Consider the following 25,851-nt stretch of genomic DNA (forward strand, 5'->3'; position numbering starts at 1 on the left):
TCAGCCACCTTTCACTTCCTATCAGTTCATTTCAGGTCTCTCATGATCCCAGGCAGCAGTAGTTGTTATCTTATCACTTCAGTTCATTCATATATGTTTATCTCTTTGGGGATGAGGGGACAACTTCACTGTGGACTTAATTCTACCGGAGATGAGTGACCCCACTTTAAGATATCAGGATCACAAATTAATATTACCTATCATCAGGGCAGACAATAGCTACCACCTGGGGCTGAAAGCAGGTAACTCTTTTTATTCTGAAAACATTCTGTCTTGATTATGGTGACAGTTGCTGCAAGGGACTTCCTTTCCACAACCTGTTTTTCACAAGGTTTGAGTCTGAACTGCTAACATTCTACTGATTTCTGGGTGAAGGGACTGACTGCACCATCCTAGCCTGTCAGAGCACTTGCCCCAGTACTTCCACTTTAAGAGTTTTCCACCTTGTCCAGAACTACAGTCCATCAATCCCCTCATTTTCTCTCTTAAGAGAATAAACAGGCTGGGCGCGGTGGCTCACGACTGCAATCCCAGCACTTTGGGAACCCGAGGCAGGCGGATCATTTGAAGTCAGGAGTTTGAGACCAGCTTCACCTACATACTGAAACCTCATCTCTACTAAGAAAAAAAAATTTAAAACACACACACACACACACAAACACACACACACACACACACACAAAATTAGCCAGGTGTGGTAGCGGGTACCTGTAATCCCAGCTACTTGGGAGGCTGAGGCAGGAGAATCGCTTGAACCTGGGATGCGGAAGTTGCAGTGAGCCAAGATTGTGCCACAGCACTCCAGCCTGGGTGACAGAGCGACACTCCTTCTCAAAAAAAAAGAAAAGAAACAGAGAGAGAGTGAATAAACAACATATCTCACGTACACACGCATACCCCTCTTACCCCAAATACCAAACACACAAAAACCAATCCGTCTCCTTCTACCTAAGTAATTTTACATAGTCACTTTCTCATAATTACCTTAAGCTCCCTGACTTGCTGCTTGTCCTTTCTCTGGCAAAATCGAATCCCTGGATGAGCCCCACTTTGTGTTTCCTCAATGGCACCACTCAGCTGAACCAGAAAAAATATCAAAAAGTGGTAAGAGATATCATCATACACTCAAATTACTTACACAAAAAATTGGCTGTAAATGTTTCCAGAAATCAGTAAAAGTTTTGTTTCTCCGATGACACCATTTATTCAGAAACCCAACATGTATAACCTATCTTTTCTATGTTCTTCTAACGTTTATTCAACTTCTCTCATCTGATATCTTGCCAAATCATTCAAGGAGAAAATATATCCCATTAGGCAAGAACCGACCATATTCCCATCACCTGAGAAAAGAATATGCACAGGATGCACCCACCTCCCCTTTCTCTGCTCATCATGTCAGAAAAAGTATCCCTCCTTTTGTCACAAAGCAAATCTGAGATAAAAGATTTAGATGGCCTGTGATTCCAGCATTTGGGGAGACCAATGCAGACAGATTATTTGAGTCTAAGAGTCTGAAAGAAGCCTAAGTAACTTAGGGAAACTGCATCTCTCAAACAAATACAATTAGCCTAGCATGGTGGTGTGGTGGCACGTGCCTGTAGTCCCAGCTACTCAGGGTGGGGAGCACTGAGGTGGGACGATCACCTGAGCCTGGAAGGTTGTGGCTGCAGTGAGCCATGATAACACCACTGCACTCCAGCCAGGGCAACAGCTATTTTTAAAAGGATCTTCTCTGTTAAAAATAATCAAATAAACAAGTGGCCCTGAAGCCGAGGTGGCTACAGTGCACCCAATTCCTCCATAAACAAACCAAAACTTGACTCAGTGTAAATAATAAAAGGAAACCTAAGCTTAACCAATCAGAAATCAACAACTAACATCTAACTACAGGGTTTCCACTGTAGTGTTTCAAATGAGGCCACTGCTCCACTTCACCCAATCAAGCATTTTCCTTTTCTTCCACATTCACCATACACAAGTTTTCTCCCACCCTCCCTAAGCCTCTCTGTTGGACCTTTGAGCTGCTTGAAGTCTGGGGCTGGGTAGTATATACATTTCTGAGTGCTCAAATATATTTTCTAATGTTTCAAAGTGTCTAATTGTATCTTTTAACAGCTCTCATGATTATGTCATTGTTTCTGGATCCTCAAGTTCTACCTCCTTCATTGGATTGATTCTTCAGTGTGAGAACACATTCTCCTCTACCATCGTAAAGACTCTCCAAATATGGGCAGTTTCTTATAAAACTATACATACTCCTATTACGTGATCCAGCTATTGCACTCCCTAGGTCTTTATCCACATGACCCAAATGCTTATGTCCACATGAAAACCTACACACAGATGTTTATAGCAGCTTTTAAAATAGCTGCCAAAACTTAGGAGGAATCAAGATGTCCTTCCATAGCTTAACTGATAAATACAACTGTGGTATATTTAGAAAATGAAATATTAATCACCTCTGAAAAGAAATGAGCTATTGAGCCATGAGAAGACACTGAGGAATCTTAAATGCATATTACTAACTGAAAGAAGCCAATCTGGAGAGTTATTTACTCTGTGATTCCAAGAACACAACATTCAGAAAAATGTAAAACTATGGAGACTGAAAAGATGGGTGGCTTCCAGTGGTTAGGAAAAGGCTAAATAATAGAGCATGAGATTATTACAGTAGTGAAAATGTACTGCAGGATATCATAACAGCTATAATGATACATTCATTAAACATTTCATTCTCATTATACATTTCTCCAAACCCTCAGAATGTGAGCCACCAAGAGTATCACTCTGGGTGATGATGATGTGTCAATGTAAGTTCACTGACTATAATAATTATTCTACTCTGCTGGAGGAGGTTGTTCGTGGAGTGACCCAAGCGTGTACAGGAATTGAGGGCATATGAGATCTCTGGACTCTGCACTCCATTTTGCTGTACACTCAAAACTACTCTAAAATAATATATCTTTAAAAATCTATATCACATAGCCCTTTTCAAGTATCCAACTGCTCGGAGCCAATTCTATTAAAGCTCAGAAAACACTGATTCATAAGCTAGTTCTGACCCAACTGGCAAGAGGCAGGAAAGACCCAGGCCAGGGGAGTATATTGCACATGCATGCACCAGGACACTGGAGGAAGCTTAGAGGCCCTTTAGCCTGGTCTTGAGCCTGCTGAAACTGCATTACAGGCACAGATGCCTGGGGCACCAATCTGAATCTGCCAACATCCAAGGCCACATGAACACAAATGCGCAGAGTCTCCTCTGCGATCAGGAGCTAAGGATGTTAGGCCATGACTGGACTAGGATGGGAGATGAACTGAGAACTATAGATTCTGTAGGCTTTTGTTGTCTCTTCTCACCCCCAGCAACAAGTGATGAACACACACACACACACACAGACACACACCCCATAGTGACTAACAGGATCTCCCTCCAGGAGACTTGTAGAGAGTGGAGCAGAAAACATCCCAGGGACCTTTCATAGCTACTTCCTTGAGTCCCCTTTCAGACAGTGCTGTCTAGGCCTGTCTCAGATCAAGCACCACCACCCTGATATACAGAAGCTGGCATCCTTACCTGAAATTCAACATCAGGAAATGATCTCTTCTACTTAACACTGATGGAAATATCTCCAAGCAACGACCTCATTGGCAGGGGTGGAGTGGGGGAAGTTTCTTAAAAAGTGAGGCTTCTGCCCACCACCTAGAGAACCTGGAAATTTCCGTCTATGCCACAAAGTCCAAATCACTGGCCACTGCCCCAGTGGTGGCAGATTAGAACATCTCTCCATTATATCTGAGTTTCTAGTCCATTGAATGAAATGGCTTTTCTATTACAGGGACAGAATAAGGGATCAAAGGGTCTTACAACTGAACTCCAGTGTACAGTCTGCACAGACACTAGGCTTGTGCAAATATGACACAGCGAGGTCCCAGGACCCTTAAGCCAGCTGAATGTACTAAATTTCAGGAAACAGTGAGATACATTCAGCAAAACAGTAGGCTTCATGCTGAAAGAAGTCAATCCAAGAAAATATCTCACACACACACACACACACACACACACACACACACACACACACACACACAGACAGCCTAGTGGCCAATAGGTCCTCTCACCAAAAACCTGCCATCAGGAGAGCAGAAAGCCTCCCAGGGATCCATCACTGCACTTTCTGGAGCTCCTTATCAGATGGCCAGCTCCGGGACAGGACTGTTTTATCCTGGTCCAGCCCAAACTGCTATCACCCTGTGATGTGGGAGCTGGCCACTTCACCAGAACCTCTGTGTCAGAAAAATTTCTCCTCCTTTTAAAATAATGAGGGAGTTTCAGAGAGTGTTCTGATTAGGGTGGGTGGAGAGGGGGTTTTCCTAGAAAGTCAGGCAGGGCAGGGCTGAAGCCCTCTGGGTTAACTGTGGGCTTTTGATATGAAGGGAGGTAAGACTGGACAGGTCGGGGGTTAGAGAGGGGATGGACTAGGGTGTGCTAAAGAACTCCACTTGGGCTCTGTACACCAGGGAAAATGACCATAAAACATCCCATCTTCACTGCTCAGAGAAGGCTAGATCTGCTGTGAGCTAGAAAGCCATGTGGGGGCAGCTGATGAGTCATCGAATAGAAGAAACTTGAGAGCCGTGTGTTCCACAGGCCTCTGGTCCTTGTTCAGGCAGCAGGCCATTGTGAGATGTGGCTCCTTGGCCCCTTCCAGCCACCACCTTGACTACATGCTGCAGGGAGAGAGACTGAAGCCGAAGAATGCGGTCTTGCTCACCACAGGATGACGGCTCAGTGCAGAGCCGAGCTATGTGTGGCCCAGGAGGCAGAAGGTGGGGATGACCCAGGCTGGGCTGGGGGATCCAACTGAACATGCACTTGCTAAGAAGCTGTGGACTACCAAGATGCCTTGGGACCCCAGTCTGGATCTAGAATTGCAGCAAAACAGGCTACTATTAAAAGTTCTTGGGAAGCTAACCCACTTTTGCTACCATCCACAGGCAAACAAACCAACCCCCGCCACTTCCCACTCCCTGTGAAAGCCACCTGCCCCTCTGATCGACCACAGCACAATGGTGTCACTCCCTAAGGCACAGGTAGACAAGGCATCCAGCCATGCACACTCCAGGGCCCACACATGTCCAGAATACACTGGTTCTTGTTGAGACTCTACTCTTCCAACTACAGACAAAAGCTCCCCACTCTCCTCAGCCACTCCCAACTGGAGGCCTGAAAACTTTCATGCACGCCGCTATGGTCTAAGCCACTTGTGGCAGTTTTGATTTTCATTTTCCTGGTAATCAGTGATGTTGAGTGCCTTTCCATATGCCTTTTCACCAGCTGGATGGCTTCTTTGGCTAAATGTCTATTCAAATCCATTGCCCATTTACAAATCTGCTTTTTGGGGGCTTCTTGATGGTTTTCTCTCTTTTTTTTTCCTATTTATTTATACAAATTCCTTAGGTATTTTGAGTATTTGTTAAAACAATTTTCAATTCCACTGCCCAGTTATAAATCTGCTTTGTTGTTGTTGTTGTTGTTGAGATGGAGTTTTGCTCTTGTTGCCAAGGCTGGAGTGTAATGGTATGATCTCAGCTCACTGCAACCTCCACCTCCCAGGTTCAAGTGATTATTCTGCCTCGGCCTCCTAAGCAGCTGGGATTACAGGCATGTGCCACTATGCCCAGCTAATTTTTGTATTTGTAGTAGAGGTAGGGCTTCTCCATGTTGGTCAGGCTGGTCTCGAACTCCCGGCCTCATGTGATCCATCCGCCTTGGCCTCCCAAAGTGCTGGGATTACAGGTGTGAGCCACTGTGCCCGGCCAATCATCCCTTTGTGTATATGTGTCGTTTTTTTTGGCGGGGAGCAGGGCAAGAACAGTCTCGCTTGTCACCCAGGCTGGAGTGTAGTGGCGTGGTCTCGGCTCACTGCAGCCTCTGCCTCCCAGGTTCCAGCGATTCTCCTGACTCAGCCTCCTAGGTAGCTAAGATTACACGCACACACCACATGCCCAGCTAATTTTTGTATTTTTAGTAGAGACAGGGTTTCACCATGTTAGCCAGGCTGGTGTCAAACTCCTGACCTCAGGTGATCCACCCACCTCAGCCTCCCAACGTGTTGGGATTACAGGCGGGAGCCACCACTCCCTTTTTGTGTTTTAACATCAGTCGACACTCATATTTTAAAATAATAATAATGAATGGCGGTACCTTAAAACAAGGGAATTATACATCTTCCTCTTGTCCTCATCCTAGTGCAGACATTTTGTCTATAAAATGTTATTCACAGATGAATTCATGAGAAAATTACTGTGAATTTTAAATCCACATACAAGCATATGCTCATTCATGAATATTTCAATAAAATAAAACTAATAGCGATAAAGAATTCCAGGGTTGAAGCAGTTTCAGGAAAAATAAGATGGCAGTATGAAGTAAAATAGCAAAAAGTGTTTTTTTAAATGGGTATATTTGTGCCTATAACTTTTTTTAAAATTATAGCATTAGACAATGTATATATATATCCACATACATAAAGCAATGGAAGTGGCATTGTTTTCATACTAGTCTAGAATATATATATATATATATGTATAATGTGGTCAGCAAAATAATGGCCCCCCAAAGATGTCCACAGATTCCTAGAACCTTACATGAAAACGGTACATCATACATGTGATTAAGGTAAAGACCTTGACAGGAGGAGACTACCCTGGTGCTATGGAAGGAATGTTGTGTTCCGTCAATGTTCCTGTGCTAAAATCCTAACCCTCGAGGTGATGGTATTAGGAGGTTAAGCCTTACAGGAGACTCTGCCCTCATGACTGGGATTAGCACCCTTATTAAAGGCACAAGGGAGCTTGTTTGTTCCTCTCATCATGTGAAGACACAGGAAGAAGGAAGCCTCCATGAGAAAGCAGACCTTCTCCAGACACCAACACTGCAGGCCCCTTGATCTTGCACTTCTCAGCCTCCAGGACTGTGGGAAACAAAGTTCTGTTATTTTTTTGAGACGGAGTCTCGCTCTGTCACCCAAGCTGGAGTGCACTGGCCAGATCTCAGCTCACTGCAAGCTCTGCCTCCCGGGTTCACGCCATTCTCCTGCCTCAGCCTCCCGAGTAGCTGGGACTATAGGCGCCTGCCACCTCGCCCGGCTAGTTTTTTGTATTTTTTAGTAGAGACGGGGTTTCACCATGTTAGCCAGGATGGTCTCGATCTCCTGACCTTGTGATCCACCCGCCTCGGCCTCCCAAAGTGCTGGGATTACAGGCTTGAGCCACCGCGCCCGGCCTAGTTCTGTTATTTATATGCTTCCCGGTCTAGTGCATTTCCTTGTAGCAGCCTGTATGGATTAGGAGAGTGGGCTCATGTGGATGATGATGGCGTCTCCATTCAGGACTAAGTAAGCACATGAGTCCTTAACAGTGGAAGGAAGGGTGAAGGAAAGAGCCACAGAGACACGTGGCCATAGAATAAGGGTCCATGAGATGCAAGGTTGCTAATGGTGAGAGTGGAGAAGAGCCCAAAGCCAAAAAATGCAGGCAGGACTCCAGAATGTGGAAAACGCAAGAAAAAAGATTCTCCCCTAGACCCTCTAGAGATGAAGGTAGCCTTTCCAACACCTAGATTTTAGCTCAGGGAGATCCACATCAGACTCTGACATACAGGAGTGTAATCAGTTTGTTTTATGTCCTCACATGGTGGTAGTTTGTAGTAGCAGCAATGGACTAGATGGACTAGTAATATATAAATACACACACACACTACCCCCCTCCCTACCCACACACACAGAACTACATATATCCTGCCCTTCAAAACTGAAGCAGATAAACTATACGTCAGCATTAACTTAGCTGGGTGTGGTGGTGCACGCCTGTAGTCCCAGTTACTCAGGAGGCTGAGAGGGAGGATCACTTGAGCCCAGGAGTTTAAGACCAGCCTGGGCAACACACTGAGACCACATTTCAAAAACAAACAAACAATAACACAACAAACCTTTGATTAAGCTCATTTCCCAAATTTGAAGAGGAGACAATTATTAGATAAAGAGGAGAAAAGAGAAAGGTAGAGCTGCTGACTTCTGTGGTGGAAGCACAGGCACAGGCCCAAACACACTCCTGACCTCCTGGCTTTCCTGTCCTTTCTTATAAGGGACACATGAACCTCTAAAACTGAAGCACGGATCACAGACCCATTCTCAGAACTCAATGCAGTTTTGTGCTATGATTTTTTATACATCCGTGTCCTTGTTTCTACCTCCCATTCCCACCTCCCTTACTCTAGTTAGAAAAAAATGGCTATTACCAAATATGAGTGTATCTTCATGTACTAATGCCAACTGATCACCAGCTGGTTTTCTTCTTTTACAAAGTCATAACTCTTTAGGCTTTAACATGTCTTCCAAGCAATAGAATGCTATTTTCCAGTTCGTTAACACCAATTATATATTTAAAATGAAGACTTCACAAGTTGATTTCAATAATATATTAACCAAAATAGACTGGCCATGGTTCAAACTGACATTTTAATTAAATGTGATGATAGGTTGAGTAACCTAGCAGTACTCTAACATGACTTTTCACTGTGGCTTTTTCCATATTATGCTTAGTCTGAGGCATCCCTAAATGATTCAATTGTAATTCCCCTTCTTAAAAATGAGATTTATCTTTACAAAATAATTTATTTTCTTAAAATTACAAACTAATTCTATAGTTCATGCCTACATAATCTCACTAGATATCAGCTGTATGTGTAGACATATACATATAGGTATTTGTATATACACATATTACATAATTTCTAAAAAAACTTATTAGTAGGATACGACCACAAAGACAAAGAGGCTTCATGTAATGTGATGGAAACACAATAGCAGGACAAACACCAGGCTGCTGTGAGGGCGGTATTTACTGTTGCTGCTGTAAAACTTGGAAAAACATAGATAGTGGATATTTAATCCCCATAACAGAAAATTTAGGGTGCAGAAAACTTCCCACAATGTTTACAGAGAATATCAATAGAAAGACATTCAATGCAGGGAATACACAGTGTGACAGTATACAAAAATAAGCAGGTTGATGGTTTAGATTTATGAGTCAAGAGACAGAAATAGTAGATGATGTCATAATTCTCCTTTTATGGAGTTAGGAAAATTCTTCATTTTATATATGGTCAGGTGCTTTCAAATGTCAATGAGAAAAATATTTAAAGGAAGAATCAAATCTAAGTTTGTGGAGAGATCTTTATAAAAATGACCTTCAGGCCAGGCACGGTGGCTCACACCTGTAATCCCAGCACTTTGGGAGGCCAAGGTGGGAGGATCACGAGGTCAGGGGATCGAGACCATCCTGGCCAACATGGTGAAACCCCATCTCTACTAAAATACAAAAAATTAACCAGGAGTGGTGGCATGTGCCTGTATTCAAAACTATTCGGGAGGCTGAGGCAGGAGAATCACTTGAACCCAGGAGGCAGAGGTTGCAGTGAGCTGAGATAGCACCACTACACTCCAGCCTGGCAACAGAGCAAGGCTTCATCTCAAAAAAAAAAAAAAAAAAAAAAAAAAAAAAAATTACCTTCATTCTGAGAAGGTATAATCATCAACACATTCTTGAGCACAACTTTGCACACATGCACTTCCGCATTCACAAGCCATGCTGCGTGCACACACTGACGCCCCTAGATTCCTTCTTTGAAGAGATGGTGTCTTGGTCTGTCACTCAGGCTGGAGAGCAGTGTTAGGATCACAGCTCACTGCAGCCTCAAACTCCTGGGTTCAAGTGATCCTCCTACCTCAGGCTCCTGCGTAGCCTGAACTACAGGAATGAGCCAAAATGCCCAGCCAATGTTTTCATGTTTTTGTAGAGATGAAATCTTGCTATGTTGCCCAGGCTGGTCTTGAACTCGTGGCCTCAAGGAATCCTCATGCCTTGCCCTCCTAACGTGCTGAGATTACAAATGTGAACCATTGTGCCCAGCCACCGGATTCTTTATTAAGAAGAAAATTTGTTTGCCGACATGTAGGCCAGGAATTGATAGATAATAGTTCATAAATTACTAATTTACAAGTCAATATAAATGAGCTGAGTAAACACAAAATAACAGCATAAATTAATAAACAGGTTCTTTCAAGGTTCTTTTTTTCCTTTGAAACGTAGCTCTGACAGAGACTACTACTTGTCCGTTCCATGGAACACTCAGAGGTGGTTAAAATGTCAGAGGTACACTTATTAACACCTTGCTGCCTTTTGTGTAGCTTCTTCTCGGTACTTCACCAGTTGGGACTGACTCACCTCTCCAGCTGGGTTCAGGAGCCAGACAGGAGCACGCAGAACTGGGAATCCAAAGCCATCTCTGACACTAAAAGCAATGAAAACATAAATAACCAAACATATTATCAAGAAATGAATAAGAGATCAATATCAGGTACAGCAAGAAGAGAAGAAAGCATTAAATCTGCCAGGCTTTCATTCTGATAAAATATTACAACACACGTCTCTATCTGACATATGTGAATAGAAAAAGAACCCAAATACCCGGTTAATTGCAAGATGAAAATGAAAAAGAACTCTTGCTTATTCACCAGTGTACAATCGAATCTGGGCTACTAAAACACTTTCCTGCACTGCCTCTCTCTATGTAACACATGCTTTATTGCCATTTGGAAATGGGATTTCTTGCTTTGATTTAAATATACTTCCTTTGATTTCTTACTTTAAGTATACTTTCATAACATATTCCCAGCTACATTCTCAGTACAAATTTTCAGGTGTAAGTAACTATTTCTGCTTTTGATAAACAGATAGTATAATTGGTGAAATAAGGTACACTCCCACGCAAAGGTCAGAGTACAAAGTAAGACTCCAGAGTCAAGTAAAACGTAACAGTCAAGAAAAAAACAGGTAAGTAATTGGGCAGTGGAAAATCTTTGTGTGTGGAAAGAATGAATCTGGAAAACTGTTCTTTCCTAAGAGTTCAGCAGGATTTGGATGGTAGAGAGCTTTGTGTACAAGGGTTCCAGTTCCACACAGTTTAGGTCTAATTTCAAAGGTAACTTCTAGTGCAACCTGTGACTCACCCTGTCCTAAAGTGCCATATGTAAAGGGTCTGGAGATAACCCACAGGCAGCACTGTGAACTCCTGACAGCCCTTCCAGATAAATACCAGGTCAGTGTCTACAGCTGATGACACAGAGTAGAAGATCTGAAAAATAATACTTCTTCGGCCAATGGACTGCTAGTCACTATGATTTAGTGTAAAATACTGTATTACATATGTGTAAATTTTTAAATTGCAGTGTTTCACATTGAAGCAATTAAATATAAAATCCAAATGTTTATTCAGCTTAAAGGCAACTTAGAAATACTGATGCCAGATAGAAAGATGCTTTAGCCCCAAGTCAGCTGTTTGGAAATGTCACAACTAAACCAACAAAGGGATCTTGAGGCATAATAAACGTTCACACGTTTTCAGCTATACCTCTGCTTGTCTTGAATATGAAAACCTAAGCTGCAGTTATGCCACAGCACAGAATGTGTTATATTTTACATCACTGAGCCTTAGTTTACAAATGGTAAAACATAGGGAAGGTAAACTGTGAGGTTTTCTTAAGGAGCTGTTACATCCAACAGACTCATGAAAATCTTTGCAAATGTCCCCGGTATATAGCTCCTCCCCACTGACGGGCTCAACTGGGAGAAGCTATGCACATGTCTCAATTTTCATACGCTCGGAGGCAATGAAGGATTCCTAGGATAAAGTAAGGGATATAAATGACACAGCACACTGAAAAGACTGTAATGTTACTTCAGAGTGTTGCAAAATAAAGATCACAGATGGAAGTTTTAGTTTATTGAAGGATGTAACCATGTATATTTCATTAGTGTGTTTTAAAGTCTTATACTGCTTACATTCTCATGTGGGAAAATATATCTTGTTTGTGCTTTATGGATGACATGTGAACAGGCAAAACCAAAAATAATTTTACAACCCAAATCACCAGATGTTAATGGCTCGTAATTCAACCAGAAATCTGAAAGATAGTATCTGTTTCATTGTGATACCAAGTATCAGTGACAAGGAAGATTTTACTTGTGGTATTTAAGTGTAGGCCTCTGGAACAAATGACTTGGTTCCCAGGCAGCACGCCCACTGCTGAATTGCCACGGCCTGACAGCCTGTCTTATCTGCCAAACTGCTCATTAGGTTTAGTAATCTTCACCTGTGCCTCCAGTTTGTATGTCAGCAGGTAATACACATCAGTCTGCTTTTATCATCTTCTTCAGTGAGCTTCCAACACTCCTTTAGCAGTACAGTGCCCCTGCATCCGCAATCCTCCAAACACACCTTGTATACATGTCATTATTTTTCAACGGTCAATTCAGCTTCCAGCTTTGGAGGCTAGCTTAACTTAAATAAAGCAAAAATACAAGACAGAGAATATGCAAAGTCAGTCCTGCATTGTAAATATTAAGTGGGCTGACCAACCATTTAATTTTTTGACATTAAAAAAGAATACATTTACCATAAAAATTTAATATTTAAATATGGATTTCAGAGCGCATTTCGGAGTGGGGCACAGGGGACAATAGAGCAGAGGATTCCTCTCCCAATTGTCTCTGACCTATCCAATCTTTGTTACAGGTCAGAGAGTTCTCCAATCTATAAATATACAACAGAGATAATGTGGCAACCAGGACACAGAGAAAAACTAGAGTACTGCTCAGCTCTCTGTCTAGGACTGATTCTGTTATCCCCAACAATGAGTGCTGTGAAATTTAGAGGCAGATCAATACACATATACACACACACACAAACACACAAAAGAGATACTTCATGGGCAAAAAGCATCAAAGATATAAAAGAAAATGTCTGAAAGACCATAAAACAACTTCTGATGAAATGCTGTTTTCATTTTGCAGAAGACATCAACACTACAATTAGCTTAAAAATTGCGGCCGGGCGCGGTGGCTCAAGCCTGTAATCCCAGCACTTTGGGAGGCCGAGACGGGCGGATCACGAGGTCAGGAGATCGAGACCATCCTGGCGAACATGGTGAAACCTCGTCTCTACTAAAAAAATACAAAAAACTAGCCGGGCGAGGTGGCGGGCGCCTGTAGTCCCAGCTACTCGGGAGGCTGAGGCGGGAGAATGGCGTAAACCCGGGAGGCGGAGCTTGCAGTGAGCTGAGATCCGGCCACTGCACTCCAGCCTGGGCAACAGAGCGAGACTCCGTCTCAAAAAAAAAAAAAAAAAAAAAAAAAAAAAAAGATCCTGGAGAGACACTGGTTTCACTCAGTTCTCAAAATTATCTTAGACATATTTCCCAAGAACCTTTCTTAATGCCACAAAAACCAGAGAAGAAAATCCTTACAACAAAGCTTGAAATGGATCCCCATGTCCACTAAACTTTTCCAAAGCTCAGTTAGTATACAACCTGATAACCAAAACACCTAGCTAGAAAAATCTCAGTTCCAGTGCTATAACAATGCTAGCTTTTCTAACATTTTAAAATAACCCTGATTTTAACCCAACAAAATTCCACTTCAGAACTAAGAAATAAATATTGAAAATCCGCTTTAAAATGAAGAATGAGGAGACCATTGTGAATGAGAAAAAGAAAAAGACCAACGAGAGCTGGCAAGCACACTGGTTTTGTAGAAACGGAGATATGCTGTGCAGGTGCCACACTGGCAGCAGGGCCCAGTGCTGGGGCCACCGATCGAGGAGGCATGGAGGACAGGACGCTTCTGTTTGGTATAATAAAAAAAGGTATTCTTTTTATTCTACATATTTACAGTATGCATTTGGGCCTTTATTATAAGTACAAGAGAAAAATCTTCAATAAATAAAAGCTGAGTACATTACTTTTTAAATTAAAAAATACATTCGGAAAGAATAATGAAAGTTCAGAGCAATGACTCCCGTCTCACCGATGCCTGAAAACCGTGGCTGCCACCAAGGTCAACATAGACAGCGTCTTTGTCATACAGCACACGCCCAACTCCAGAAAGAGGCACATAAACCAGCTGCTCCTTCTTATTTAAACAGCGCTTCTTTAGTTGTTCAGGGATAGCACAAGGGTCTGGAAGGAAAGTGACATCACTCATGGCAAAATCTCCTACCCCTGGAAGACAGGACCCAAAAAGCCAGCTTCAGCTGACAGGAAGTCAGTAAGTATCTACTGTTGACTGGGGGGTTAACAACGATCCACAGTCCAAGGGCTTAACCCATGACCCTAAAGAAGGGCATCGTGCCATACTGGAACAGTGGCCCTCTAGCTACAAGACAAGAGGTCAGAGAAGAGGGGATTCGGTAACACCTTTGCAGGCCTACACACAGCTGGCTTACTTTTAAAACCTCCAGCAAGGCCATCTTCCCTTGGGTCATTTTTCAGTTTTCCTGAGAAATGAAGCCATCCCAAGAATCCTATGTCTAATTCTAGTATATTCTACAACAAGAGAATACCTGGCATGTGAATTTGGCTTTTATTTTTCAAGTGTGCTCCTCTTAATTACATAAAGTGACACCTGCTGGTCACATGTGATGTTTGTTTGGATATCCTCTGGGTTTGTCAAATCTTCCATCCTAGAAAAATAAACTCAATCATACAGCAAAAATGAATGGCAAAAGTTCCTATACCTCCTTTCATGTGTCAGTGACTCATCACACTCTTGTCCGCTAAGTATGTCATTTAGAAAACTAGAAAATGCAGAAATAGGCCAGGCGCGGTGGCTCACGCCTGGAATCCCAGCACTTTGGGAGGCCGAGATGGGCGGATCACGAGGTGAGGAGATCGAGACCATCCTGGCTAACATGGTGAAACCCCGTCTCTACTAAAAAATACAAAAAACTAGCCGGGCGAGGTGGCAGGCGCCTGTAGTCCCAGCTACTCAGGAGGCTGAGGCAGGAGAATGGCAGTGAACCCGGGAGGCAGGAGCTTGCAGTGAGCTGAGATCCGGCCACTGCACTCCAGCCTGGGCGACAGAGCGAGACTCTGTCTCAAAAAAAAAAAAAAAAAAAAAAAGAAAATGCAGAAATAAGGAAGCACCATTCACCATCCAGCAGAGGAAAGGGACAGGCACACAACTGTGTCTCTGGGATGAAAGTGACATTCATTCCGGAAGACACCAGACAGGGAGATAATGTCCACCTGGAGTCAGGGAAGAGTGAGGAACATATTGAGAAAATCCCTTTCTGGAAGAGGGTGAGCCTGTGCTCTGGGATTTTTACTGTGGCCTGGATTCTGGCAGGTGGAGAAAGGGTATTCCAGGCTGAGAAAACCACAGCACAAAGAAGAGCACAAAGGAAGGAAACTGAAGGCACACACGAGGACTCAAGCACCCGGGCACGAAGGCAGCATCACTGAAAACTGAGGATAAACGTTAGGATGGGGCCACATCCTGTGGCCTTAAATGCTTCTAAGTCCTCCCATTTTCCTAAACATCTCATAATTAATTTACTCCCAAAGGCACAGCATCGTTGAGCAATGACATAAGTAGACATTTTCCATCAACTACACTTCTACCCCCACTATTCAAACAGGCACAAAATAAATCCTATCACTGTTCTTTTTCTAGCCTTTTTAGCTTTGAAATATATGGCCCAGGAAGAAAAAAGTTTACAATCACTTTTTACCTGTCTGCCAGGATATAAGGGTGAGAAGCCTGCCATGTGAAAGGCCTAAACTTCATAACTGTAATAAAATGGCCCAGATTGTGGATTTCTTGGTTTTGATATTCTCCATGCACCATTCCAGAAAAGTAGAACAGCCTGGCACCCTAAACATTAAAGGAAAATTAAAAATTAAATTTCAATTAAATTCTCATCAATACTGCAACAAAATAAAAGCTCTAAACAAGAAGCAATCCTAAGAAGGGAGACTTCCAGCAAAGCCACTGTCCTCAGGCTTCCGGAGCCTTGCTGGCTTCTTTCAGGACTTATTAGAACCCCACAGAGGCAGACTGCTCTGCAGCTAAGCAGGGGCATCCATCTAAGTATGGTGAGGAGAGGGAGGTGAGGTGTCCGAGCACAGAAACTGGTTCTGTGGCCGATGGACCAGAGCAGTATGGAAAGGAAGGGGCAGTGCCTTGTCTTGCAACTGGGAGAAACTTCTGATGTACTCTATTATAAAGTCCCGACCCCAAAACACCTAGACACTGCCTGGTGCAGCAGGTACAGAGACAAATGAGATACACCAAGAGGCCCAGAATAAGCGCTCTCTTGAGGGAAACCTTCCAGAGACTGGAAACACAAACACAAAGGGAATTCAGGAGGCAAATCCTAGAGATGTTTAGCAACGTCTCTTCAGTCTTTTTGTTTGTTTGTTTGTTTGAGCCGGAGTCTCACTCTGTCACCCAGGCTGGAGTGCAGTGGTGCAGTTTCAGCTCACTCCACCCTCTGCCGCCCAGCTTTAAGCAATTCTCACGTCTCAGCCTCCCGAGTAGCTGGGATTACAGGCGCATAGCACCACACCCAACTAATTTTTGCATTTTCAGTAAAGATGGGGTTTGCCCATATTGCCCTGAGCTCGAAACTCCTGGCCTCAAGTGATCTGCCCAACTCTGCCTCCCAAAGTGCTGGGATTACAGGCTTGAGCCACTGTGCCTGCCTCTTCAGTCTATTTTAAAAGGATTATATTGTTAGTTTCTAACAATTATTTCTCTTCCTACCCAGTAAACTTCTGTCCAGAAGCTGTGTTTTAATCACTTCTTTGTCTTCTTCAGTTGCTTATTATGTTTGAAGGAGTTGAGGTGTGTGAGAACCCCCATACTTTTAGGAAAGCCATGTACCTGACAGATGTTTAGAAACTCAAAGGTTTCCATTTCAAACCCAAAGCTGGCATCTATAAGCATCACTACCTATAAACAGAACACATCATTTCTCAAAGAAACTACCAAAGCAGACCACCTACACTAGGGGTTGGCAACTGGCCATGGGCCAAATCCACCCATCACCTGTGTTTGTCACTAAAGTTTTATTGGAACACAGCCACATTAATTTATTTACATATTGTCTATGGCTGCCTGTGCACTACAACTGCAGAGCTAAGTAGCTGCAAAAGATATGATTCACAAAGCCGAAAATATTTACTATCTGGCCCTCGACAGAAAAGTCCCACTGCAGACTACATCAAATGACTACACAGGCATCACCCAGAGAAACCACCACCCTCTCTGATTTGCTCTAAAAGGCAACCATAAGACAATGCCTACTAGGATATAAACTTGCATTTTAAGAATTCTAATGCATGAGAAGTAACTCAGAAAAGGCTGGGTCTAACCTGGCCCTTACCTAAGAAATTCTAATTTAAAGAAATGAAGTTTTCTGTAATGTACTTTTAAGCCAAATAACAGGTCTCTGACATTCAAGAAATGGGAAGAAAGTGATAATCAATGAAATATATTAAATATATATAGAAAACCAACCTCTTCTTTCAATCTCTTCACAGAAAAAAAAAAAATCTGTCTTTTTGCTGGGAAGTTTGCAGTGGAAATCTCTATCTTGTATGTTAATTTGTATAACTCAAGTACTCAGAATTTTTTTAAAATAGCTATCAGTTTAGGATTAAGTCAAAAAACAGTAAGATTATGATGAATGGTAGTCTATAAGAAAATACGGGCCGGGCGCGGTGGCTCAAGCCTGTAATCCCAGCACTTTGGGAGGCCGAGACGGGCGGATCACGAGGTCAGGAGATCGAGACCATCCTGGCTAACACGGTGAAACCTCGTCTCTACTAAAAATACAAAAACTAGCCGGGCGAGGTGGCGGGTGCCTGTAGTCCCAGCTACTGGGGAGGCTGAGGCAAGAGAATGGCATAAACCCGGGAGGCGGAGCTTGCAGTGAGCTGAGATCCGGCCACTGCACTCCAGCCCGGGGGGACAGAGCGAGACTCTGCCTCAAAAAAAAAAAAAAAAAAAAAAAAAAAAAAAAAAAAAAAAGAAAATACAAGCAGATAAGGCCAATTTTTTTTTGTTTTTTTTTTTTGAGACGGAGTCTCGCTCTGTTACCCAGGCTGGAGTGCAGTGGTGCGATCTTGGCTCACTGCAAGCTCTGCCCCCCGCGTTCATGCCATTCTCCTGCCTCAGTCTCCCGAGTAGCTGGAACTACAGGTGCCCACCACCACGCCCAGCTTTTTTGCATTTTTTTAGTAGAGTTGGGGTTTCACAGTGTTCGCCAGGATGGTTTTGATCTCCTGACCTCACGATCCACCCACCTTGGCCTCCTAAAGTGCTGGGATTACAGGCGTGAGCCACCACACCCAGCCAAGGCCAGTTTTTAAAATTTAAGACACTTCAAAGATGCAAAATAATTTCAGAATTGATTCCTGGAAACTTCTGCTTTTAATATTAAAGACAGTTGTTTTTATGTTTCCATGGATAACTAAAAATAACACAAAATGGAAATAGAAATGCCCATCTTTGATTAAACTAGGAAACATTCAAAACCCGAAACCACAGAATATATGAAGTTGGGCTTGTAGGCAAGCACAACTGCCACTGCAGACCAAGGCAGCAAGCAGAGCTCTCCAGCAACACTGGACCAGCTCGAAGAACAGGTGGAAAAATCCTCACACCACATCTGATGCCACAGAGTGCCAAGGGGCAAGCAGCTAGTTGTAGGGTCAGGAAGAACAGGGAGCAAACCAACAGTCCCTCAGCCACCAATCTTTGTCATCTAAGCCAGTGTTACTCCCCTAATCCACACACGCACGTACACACCCAAATCCACGTACTGTGTGCCTTTGCTGTAGTCAGGAGGCTCTGACAACCCAGAGCAGAGCAATCAACATAAGCTAGGCTAAATAAATTATGGTGCACCCATAGAATGGAATATTATATTAAAAAGAAGGAGGCAGAGCTACAGTACTTACTGATTATATACCTCCAAGATATATTACAGGAAAAAAGCAAACCATAGAAGAGTGTGTAAAATAAGCTACCATTTGTGTTTTTAAAGGGTGCCATGTGTGTTTATATGTATCTGGAAGGATACTGCTCTGCAGGGCCCTGAGAGACCAGCGTTCAGAGCAAGGAAAGAGAAAACGCGCATTGTGTGTACCCTGCATTAGTTAGAGTGCTTTACCAAATATGTGTGCTCCTTTTGAAAATCTGAAAAAGATTCACATAGGCATCTCTCTCAATGATGGTTAAGAGGCTGGGAAGGGGAGCAGAGAGGGAGGGACAAAGAGGGAAAGGTTAACAGGTACAAAAATACAGTTACATAGAATAAATTCTAGTGTCCAATAGCACAATAGGGCGACTATAATTTATTATATAATTCAGAATAACTAAAAGAATGAAATTAAAATGCTCCTAACACGAAGAAATGATAAATGTTTGAAGAGATGGATATCCAAATTACCCTGATTTGATCATCACACATTGTATGCTTCTATCAAAATACTATATGTACCCCATAAATACGTACACCTATTATGCATCCATAATAACTAAAAATTAAAAAAAGTAAAGACATCTCTTAACATGTATGTCTTTAAAATTAGAAACTTGCTACATTTTAAATGAAAGAGAAACAAATAACTTCTATGAACTATTTCAATCATTTCAAATATACAAGATTTAATAATCTTTACACAACTTTACATTAATAACACTTACTTTTACTAATAGTAGCATAACATTTGAATGTTTTTCCAACATTACAATGGAACAACTTTAAAATCTGTATTACTTTTTCCTTTATATTTTAGGAGTCTTCCTGGGTCAAAGTATAAAATCTGCAGCTCTAGAAAAAACTACATAAAAATGAAAAAAAACAAGGTATCTGTCACCCCACACTTCCTAACCAATATGGCTTATTTTTTTGCTTTTTTTTTTCTCTGAGACAGAATTTCGTTCTTGTTGCCCAGGTTGGAGTGCAATGGCACAAACTCAGCTTACCACAACCTCCGCCTACCAGGTTGAAGCAATTCTCCTGCCTCAGCCTCCTAAGTAACTAGGATTCTAGGGATGCACCACCTTACCTGGCCAATTTTGTACTTTTAGTAGACATGGGGTTTCTGCATGTTGGTCAGGCTGGTCGTGAACTCCTGACCTCAGGTGATCCGCCCACTTCCGCCTCCCAAAGTGCTGGGATTACAGGCATGAGCCACTTCGTCTGGCGTTTTTTTGTTGTTGTTGTTGTTAATTTGTACTTTATTTTTCTAATTTAAAAGATAGTTAATATCAGGAACAGTGAACATTATCATTTCCATAAATGCAAGAGCGTGTACATTTTCCACACACTGAGTACTGTCTACATTTTCTATTGATAAACTCTGACCACTTCTTCAGGCAATTCATGTACTTACTTTAGCGTTATCATTAAGGATGAAGGTTCTAGAACCATCAAGAACAAGGGTCCCATCTTTACACTAATTACTTAACTGCTAGGAAGCTCTATTTCATCTTATGTAAACTACAGATAATACCCACTCACCTCAAGGGTGTATCGAGGGTTTATGTAAGCTAAATTTGTAGAAAGCAGTTAGCACAGTGCCAGGAAGGGTCCAAGAAGAAATGGTACTTACTATGATATATTTGGATGCATATATGTATGCATGTTAACAAGCTCTTATTAGCTGTGATCACTAAAGGTTTTCTCCATCCTGTGATTTGCTTTTAGATTTTGGAATACATTTCATTGTGCACGTTCCATTTGTATTATTAATATAACAACATTTATAACTATTACTATTATCATCACCAATTCAGTCACATCTACTGTATCCCTGATGATGACCATTCTTCCTTTAATAATCATAAAACTCTCTTTCCTTCACGGGGTAAATAACCTATCACAACGCTGTAAGTCTCCATCAGCACCCCAGGCTGCCCCTGCTGACTTACCAGATCTGTTGCTTTAGCCAGATCAACCATCCTGTTAATGTCACACTCACATTCAATAATGGTGAGTCTGCGCTTTTTACCTGTAAGTGAAAAGATGAAAATTCTACTTTAAAAAGACTCCGAAAAAACTGAAACCATCAACTCTTAATTTTCGTTTTTTAATTGCATCCAGTAAAACACCATATAGGTTTACAGGAGTGTACCCGAAGTTCATTTTTATAGGCAAAAGCTGGTAAAATAAAATAAATTCCATCCTGTTTTTCTTGCTGTGTTCTAAATTTAGATAATATCAAAAGTCTACCCAGATGAATAAAGTGCTCAAACAGGGAAAATTCTGACTGGACAGGCTCCATGATAACCATGATCCTGCTGTTCAGCTGCAGGTGTCTTCACCTCTATCAAAACTTCCCGTATTCCCACTATCGCTAAAAACATCCTCAAACATAATGCAACAGAATATTCATAACGATAATCATTTCTAAATTAAGGTAATAAGAAAATGGTCAAGAAAATAGGGGCTGGGTACAGTGGCTCACGCCTTTGTCCCAGCACCTTGGGAGGCCAAGGCAGGTGGATCCCTTAAGTCCAGGAGTTTTGAGACAAGCCTGGGCCACATGGGGAAACCCCATCTCTACAAAACAAAAAAAGAAAGAAAAAAAAGAAAATTTAGCCAGGTGTGGTAGCATACATTACTCAGGAGGCTATGGTAGGAGGATTGCTTGAGCCTGGGAGGTTGAGGCTGCAGTGAGCTACAATCACACCACTGCATTCTAGCCTGTGCCACAGAGTAAGACTCTGTCTAAAAAAAAGGAAAAGAAAGTATGGATGCTCCAAAAATAAAGAAAAACCTCAATCTAACTATATTACTGCAATAACAAGAGATTTCAGAGTGTGCATTGCCATTCCACCACTGGAAGTTTGTTTCATCTTCCCTCAAACTTGGAAAGGTCACCATCTCCCAAAGCAAATTCTCATAAGAAAAAGAGAAAATGTGCACTTCCACCAGCATGTGGCTTCATAAGGGCAAGCATGTGCACCTGGCACATAGGAGGTACGTGCTATGTGTTAAATACATACGTGTTAAATGATGTGTTCACAGTCACCAGGCCTGCTAGGCCCCTCCAAGGAACATGCTTGGCAAAGCCATAGAGCAGTCAGGATAAGATATGTATCACATCCTTATCTCTGGGAACTTACCCTTTTCTGAAGTTATAGCTAACTTAGTAAAAGTGTAAGAGAGATAACACGATATGACAATATTTAACATGCTCCATTCAAGAAAACAAGAAACACGTGCAGGTCCCTCAGATGACAACAACCACGCCAACTCTGTGTCTGCGGCAGCATCTCCTACCTGACACGATCATCACAGGGTCTGTGATCTCGGTAAACTTCTGCCGGGTGAAGTTCCGAATGAGGCATTGTATCAAAGTGCTCTTTCCAACTTCGGAGGCCCCGTCACCATGGCCACTATTGGTGGGGGCTCTAGTGGAGTTTGATCAACCACTGGAATATGATGCTTTTTTGTCTTCAAATCCTGAGTCCTATTCATTAAAGAAAAAAAAAAAGTAAACTCACTTTCAAAATAGAGTAAAAGGTATCAACCTTATAAGTAGACTTTTTTTGGTATACTTATAGACATGAGTACTTTAGTATATTTTATAGAGGGTACAACAGACAATATATAAATATAATTAACTTGTCAATTATTAACTTCTGACCCCCATCCAAATAATTACTGTTCAATAAAGATGTAACAAGATGACTTCAATAATATAGAGATGAAAATTAAATACTCCTTAAATCTGTTTTAGGAGTGATTTTAATCGTTTTTTAAAAACCAAAAGGTAAATACCGAGGCAGTGCATCATAACAGATAAGAGCAGAGGCTCTGGAGTTAAATTTGGCTCTCCTACTTACTGGTTGTATGATTGGAGGTAACTTTTCTTGACTTCAGTTTTCTTGTCCATAAAATGAGAGCAGGAATGATTCCTACTCTGGTAAGGCAGCTGGAAGGACTTAGTTGAATAATGTTTAAAGTACACTGCTAACAATATCACAAGGACTCACTAAATAAAGCTATGTTAGTATTACATATTGTAATTTTTGTATTTTATATTACAACTTTGTAAAACATATCCGGAGGGAAAAAGCACACTTATCACTGTAGAAACACTTTAAAGTTTAGGAAGAAACAAATTCTAGAAATTCTTGTATCTTGGGCAAGAAACACCAACTAGTGTGCAGATGCTGGAGGCAAGGCAGCTTCTATGGGAAGGCTTCTCACATTTTAGTAAAAGCCACACAACATGCATCTCCACGTCCTTTGGAGCTGGACTAGACTTGTGACTCCAAATGTCACCTGTGAGAGGCTCCTACTATTTAAAAAGAATCAAAGGAAGAACCATCAGACTATAGCTAAACACACCTGTGAAAGTATCAAGCCATCCCCACAGCAGACTGAACTGCAAAAGCTTTGGGATTTCTCTTCCGGGCATCATCTTCATCTCCTAGCTGGAGATCCTGCAGATGCCGCTTCTTTTTCTTTGCAGCTTTGGGTCCATTGTTTTTCTTTCTGTGTTTCTCTGGTCCTTAGTTTCCATAGTGGCTACTTACCAATAACAAGTAACTCTAACCTACAAGGAAGAAGGTTGGGGTAAGGAGGTGGGAGAAGCATTTTACAATCCAGGCAATACACAGGGGAAAACATTAAATTTCATTTATTTCTTTATGAAGAGATGATGTATTTGTTCACTAGACAAGGGTAGGAACTGCTTAACCATCCCCAATTTCCTTTCTCTCTGGTATGCTATAAATTAGATGAGTTACCTCTGCTAAGGTTACATTTTATGGTTAAGTTACTTTTTATTCATCTTAAATGTCAACATCAGCACTATCTATTTCTGCAAGGACGGAAATACTCTATATCTGTACTTTTCAGCTATTTAGACTTTAGCCACATGTGGTTACTTAAAATGTACTTAGAGAAACTGAAAAAATGAATTCTTAATTTCATTCTAACTCTAAACAGTCACATGTGGCTACCATACTGGACAGCTCGTACCTAGATATCAACCAGATTAATAAAGTGGTTTCCTAACTTAAACTAAAACTTAAATTTTAATGAAAAATTTAAAACCTTTTTTTGAACTTCCAATATGATCACAGTATTACTTTTAGTACCTGTCGACTCTGTAAAACTCCTAAATTACAGGTCATCTACATACATTTGAAAAATCGCACTATCTGTATGTATGAGATATGAGTGGTTCTAGATGATGCCTGGAGACCTCATAGACTTACAGAGACCCTTGCAGTGATTTCTGAGGTACCTGGGAATCTGTGGCCAATAAATTGGTAATCACTGAGTTAGTGAGTTTTTTTTAGGGTATCAGGTTGCATAAAATCTGACAGCTTGATTGAAAAAAAGCGGAGCAGGGTGCCATTTCATTCAATTAAGGTCCTGTATTAATTCCATTTAATAAACGTTTGTGTCTCTGATGTGCTAGCCACTGTGCCAGTAAATGGATATAGCTATGATCTGACTGGCAGAGAAAATCCAAACTAGTGTCTTCCGTGCCATGCAATAAGGGCTACATTGGAAGGCTGCACAGGGTGCTACTGGAGCACAGAAGTGAGTCAGACTTCCCACAGACACACACACCGAGCGGAAACAGAAAGTCTTTATATATCACCATATTGTCAAGGAACACCGGCCGGGAGTTAGGAGGGCTGGGAACTAGGAACGCTGTGAAACTGAATAGCTGTGTGATTTCAGAGATTATGTTGCTTCTCTATTTTAGTTCCGAACTTGTACTAATATTTCTCTCCCTTTTGCTCTTGGTGGGAAAAGCACAATTTGGGGTCAACAGATTCGGCGCAGGTCTAAGTCGCCTGCCGGCACCATGTAGCCAGGAAACGACGTCTCCCGGACACCTTCCCTCCCAGTCCGGGCTCTCTGCAGGGATTCATGCCGTCACTCTCCCAACGACCCCCGGGGCACACCTCCGGCAGATGCTAAATATGCTGCTCCTCGGGAGCAAAGATGACCCGGGGGACCAGGAGAAGACCATCCCACGCGCAAGACTCGCGATCTTCCCAGTGCCCCAGAGCCAGGGACGCCACCGCCGCCTGCCCTAGAGCCAGGGACCCCGCCGCCGCCTACCCCAGCCCGCCGCCGCCTACCCCAGCCCGCCGCCGCCTACCCCAGCCCGCCGCCGCCTACCCCAGCCCGCCGCCGCCTACCCCAGCCCGCCGCCGCCTACCCCAGCCCGCCGGACCACCGAACCCGCTCACGACTACGACTCCTCAGGTCAACTTGGACACCGCCGGAAACGGAAATTCACAGTGGCGCCGACTCGGCGGAGGGAAACAAGAAGACAGAAAAAAGAGACCGGCGCCTGGTGGAGGACGTTCAGGGGAAAGCTGGAAGGAAGACTCCCCAACAGCCGAGTGCCGGCGCCGGCGCCGTCTGCGCAGTGCGTTCCGCCGGGTCCGCGTCCCTGCTGATTCCGCCACACCCTGCTCTCGGAATCCGCTGTCTCAACTCCCGCGGTAGCACTCCCTAGTTGGGTACACCGAGCTCGCCCGAGTCCTCGCTGAAGGGCAGGGCAGCTGTGCGACCTGGCGCCGGTCACTTGGTGCCGTGCAAAAAGCCAGAAGGAGACTCATTTAGCAATGAGCTCTGAGTGTGGTCTCTTGTTCTTTTTTTTTTTTTTTTTTTGAGACAGAGTCTCACTGGATCACCCAGGCTGGACTGCAGTGGCGCGATTTCGGCTCACCACAACCTCTGCCTCCCGTGTTCAAGAGATTCTCCTGCCTCAGACTCCCAAGTAGGTGGGATTACAGGCGCCTGCCATTAGCCCGGCTAATTTTTTTGTATTTTTAGTAGAGTTGGGGTTTCACCATGTTGGCCAGGCTGGTCTCAGGTGATCCACCCTCCTCGACCTCCCAAAGCGCTGGGATTACAAGCGCGAGTCACCGCGCCCAGCCGGTCTGTTGTTC

The 25,851-nt window shown here is 42.8% G+C and overlaps 2 long non-coding RNA genes across 4 annotated transcripts; both read right to left on the minus strand.

The window, feature by feature from the left end:
* Nucleotides 1–773: 773 nt before the first annotated feature.
* On the minus strand, nt 774–20,043 carry LOC115892013. Of its 2 annotated transcripts, XR_004060065.1 has the most exons (7): nt 19,983–20,043; nt 15,635–15,777; nt 13,930–14,584; nt 12,219–12,406; nt 10,291–10,357; nt 985–1,077; nt 774–827 (listed from the first exon to the last, which is right to left on the minus strand). It is a non-coding gene; the product is annotated as an uncharacterized LOC115892013 (long non-coding RNA). The 2 variants fall into 2 exon arrangements; XR_004060064.1 differs by lacking the exons at nt 774–827; nt 985–1,077 and having other exon boundaries at nt 9,554–10,357.
* An 84-nt stretch (nt 20,044–20,127) lies between these two features.
* On the minus strand, nt 20,128–25,311 carry LOC104673765. Of its 2 annotated transcripts, none has more exons than XR_004060063.1 (5): nt 25,113–25,311; nt 22,768–23,483; nt 22,202–22,391; nt 20,848–20,927; nt 20,128–20,162 (listed from the first exon to the last, which is right to left on the minus strand). It is a non-coding gene; the product is annotated as an uncharacterized LOC104673765 (long non-coding RNA). The 2 variants fall into 2 exon arrangements; XR_004060062.1 differs by having other exon boundaries at nt 23,276–23,483; nt 25,113–25,304.
* Between the last annotated feature and the right edge of the window lie 540 nt (nt 25,312–25,851).

The sequence above is a fragment of the Rhinopithecus roxellana genome, chromosome 11 (assembly GCF_007565055.1).
Source record: "Rhinopithecus roxellana isolate Shanxi Qingling chromosome 11, ASM756505v1, whole genome shotgun sequence".
Taxonomy (NCBI): Eukaryota; Metazoa; Chordata; class Mammalia; order Primates; family Cercopithecidae; genus Rhinopithecus; species Rhinopithecus roxellana.